The sequence below is a fragment of the Macrotis lagotis genome, chromosome 6 (genome assembly GCF_037893015.1).
Source record: "Macrotis lagotis isolate mMagLag1 chromosome 6, bilby.v1.9.chrom.fasta, whole genome shotgun sequence".
Taxonomy (NCBI): Eukaryota; Metazoa; Chordata; class Mammalia; order Peramelemorphia; family Peramelidae; genus Macrotis; species Macrotis lagotis.
Window position 1 is genome coordinate 217,703,953 of NC_133663.1, and position 3,435 is coordinate 217,707,387.

General features: G+C 37.0%; 1 non-coding gene across 1 annotated transcript; it reads left to right on the forward strand.

Moving 5' to 3' along the window:
• The first annotated feature begins 1,734 nt into the window (after positions 1–1,734).
• LOC141492367 (U6 spliceosomal RNA) lies at positions 1,735–1,841 on the forward strand. The gene has a single exon (XR_012469856.1). It is a non-coding gene; the product is annotated as a U6 spliceosomal RNA (small nuclear RNA).
• The last annotated feature ends 1,594 nt before the right edge of the window (positions 1,842–3,435 follow it).

The following is a 3,435-nucleotide window of genomic DNA, read 5'->3' on the forward strand; positions in this document are numbered from 1 at the left end:
TTTATTTCTTCCTACTCTATTTTATTCATGTAAGCAATTAAAGATATAATATATCCCCTAATAACTGCCTGGCTGCATCCCAGGAACTTTAGTATGTTGTCTCATTATTTTCATTGTCTGGGATAAAGTCATCATTTACATCATAGTTTGGTGTTTGATCCTCTCATTCTTTAAAATGAGGCTATTTTGTTTCCAATTAGTTTTAAGTCTGTCACTTCATGGCCCATTATTGCACATGATTTTTATTGCATTATGATCTGAGAAGGAAGTACTCACTATTTCTGCCTTTCTGCATTTGATTATATAATTTTTATGTGCTAGGATTTGTGTAAGTGCCATGTACTGCAGAACAAAGTATATTACTTTTTATCTCCATTTAATTTTCTCCAAAGGTCTAGCATGTCTAGATTTTTTAATATTCTATTTACCTCCTTAACTTCTTTCTTGTTTATTTTATGGTTAGATTTATCTAAATATGAGAGAGGGAGTTTGAGATCTCCTTCCAATAGAGTTTTGCTGTCCATGTCTTCTTGTAAATCATTTAGGTTTTCCTCTGAGATTTTGGATTCTATACTACTTGATGCATACATATTTAGTACTGAGATTGCTTCATTGTCTAAGGTACTTTCCTTATCTCTTTTAATGAGTTGTATTTTAGCAGCTGCTTTGTCTGAGCTAAGGATTGCTACCTCTGCCTTTTTCACTTTGGCTGAAGTAAAATATATTCTGCTCTATCCTTTTACTTTTACTCTATATGTATTTCTCTGCTTCAAATGAGTTTCTTGTAAGGAGCATATTGTAAGATTCTGTTTTTTAATCCACTCTACTATGCACTTACATTTTATAGGAAAGATCATCCCATTCACATTCACAGTTATAAATACTCTTTATTGCCTCCAAGTTATCTTCCCTCTGTTTGTATTTCCCCTTTTTTCCCACTTTATCCATAATCCCCAGTATTTTTCTTCTGAATCCCCCATCCTTTAGTTTGTTTGCCTCATTATACCCACCCCTCCCCAACTTTCCCCTATCACTTTGCCCCTTCTTCCTTCCCTTCCTTTTGTTAGTTCCTCTTTTCATCCCCCTCCCCCTTAACCCTTTTAATATTTGAAAAGTAAGATAAGTTTCTTAACTTAACTGAGTTTATATGTTATTCCTTTTTTTGAGCCAAATTGATGAGAGTAATATTCATGCAGTTCTCATCTCCTCCCTTTTTTTCTCTTTATTAATAGCAACAAGTCCTTTGAACTTTTTCATGCATTTTATGTGATTTACCCTATTCATCTCCTCAACCCTCCCATCTATTTACTGTTGGTCCCACTTTATAAAGAGATATTGCTTTTAAATCATTCTCTCAGAGTCATGGACAAGTCATGAGTTTCCATCACTTCTGGCTAAGTATATTCTCTCTAGTAGAGCTGCATTTCTTCAGAATTATGAGAATCTTTCTCATAATCTTTTCCCAGTTTCATTTTATTGGTTAGCATTCTTTCTTTTTCATTTTTTACCTTTTTCATGTGTATTTTGAGTCTCCTGTTTGAAGTTTAAATTTTCTCTTTAGCTCTCGTCTTTTCCTTAGGAAAAGTTAGAAGTCTCCTCCTTCATTAAATGTCCATTATTTTCCCTGGAAGAGGAGATCAGTTTTGCAGGATAGTGAATTCTTGGCTACATTTTAAATTCCTTGCTCTTCAGAACATTATATTCCTGGTCCTTCAATCCCTTAATGTTGATGCTGTGCTCGCTTTGGCAGCACATATACTAAATTTGGAATGATACAGAGAAGATTAGTATGACCCCTCCACATGGATGACATGCAAATTCATGAAGCCTTAATATTGATGCAGCCAGTTTCTATGTAATCCTTACTGTGGCTCCTTGACATTTAAATTGGTTATTTCTGTCTGCTTGTAGGATTTTCTCCTTTATCTGATAGTTCTGGAATTTGACCACAATATTCCTTAGTGTTTTCATTTTGGGATTTCTTTCAAGAGGGGATTGATGCATTCTTTCAGTAACTATTTTGTCCTCTATTTCCATGATATCAGGGCAATTTTCCTTCAAAAGATCATGAAATATTGATCCAGGCTTTTTAAAATCCCCAATGTGTTCAGGAAGCCCAGTGATTCTTAAGTTATCTCTGCTAGATTTATTCTCTTGGACAGTACCTTTGCCAAAAAGGTATTGTATGGTTTCTTCTATTTTTTTTTATTTTGTTTAATAGATTCTTGTTGTCTCATGAAGTCATTATTTTCCTCCAATTCCATTCTTTTTTTTGAGATTTCCTTCCTTTACCTTTTGCAACTCCTTTTCCAATTGGTCATTTCTACTTTTAATATGTTTTCCTTTTGGCCAGTTGTGATTTTGAGAGAATTATTTTCTTTTTGCATGTGTCCAATTGTATTTTCCAAGGATTTGTTTTCTTATTGTAAGATGTTTATTTTCTCTTGCAAGGTATTAATTTTCTCTTGCGTTTTTTTCAAATTTTTCCATTTGATTTTTAAACTCCTTCCTGATCTCTTCTAAGAAGTATGTCTGGACTGGAGACCAACTCACATTCTCCTTGGAAGTTCTATCTTGCTCTGAGTTAGGACCGTTGTCTTTGAGGTATCTTTCAATGGACCTCCCTTTCTGCTGGATTTCCTTCATTTTCCTAGAATCTTGTGTTGGCAGAGAGGCTGGTTCGGTTCACAGATCTTTGCTTTTGAAAACTCTAGAGGCTTTGCTCATTGGGCTTAGTAATTACAAATGGGCTGACCAGTAGACGGTGCTAAAGGCTTTCTCTTGAGTGTCTGTGACCTTGATTTGTGGACTACTCCTTGGACTTAGGGGGCTGGGGGAAGGGGGGCAAGGCAGCAGGGTCTGGATTAGCCTAGTACAATGTGGGCTGGGCCCTTAAACTCTATAGTTATTTTCCTTATTATTCACTCATTACTGAGAGAGATCGGCTGTCCACACCTGAACTTGGGAGGGGTGTTAGTGTGTTTGTTCTGGGAAGAGTCCCTTTCTCCTACAGAGATGAGGGGGACATTTAACTGGAAAATAAGGAGCTCAGGACCCTGGTCTTCCAGGCCAGAGAAGTTGATCAGATTGAAATGTATCCACTGTGCTAGAGCTCTCCTGCATATTGTGCTGGAACTCTTCCTCCAGCCTTGCTGGAGCTCTCCTGTCTGCTCAGGTTAGACCTGGTTCTCTGCTCTCTGTCCCCCGTCTCACCCATATTTCCCTGAGACTGACCTTACTGGTTGATGTTCTTCTCCTTTGTTCTTTCTAGATTTTGTGGATATGAATGTTTTAAGAGCCTTGATTCATATTAGTTCTAAGTGAAGGCCAGCAGACCTTAGGACAGTGCCCAGCTTCTCTCCACCATCTTGACTGGAAGTCTCCAGAAATGTTTTCTGTCTCTTCCTAGGTCTTCACATCTGACAGTTGTGTATT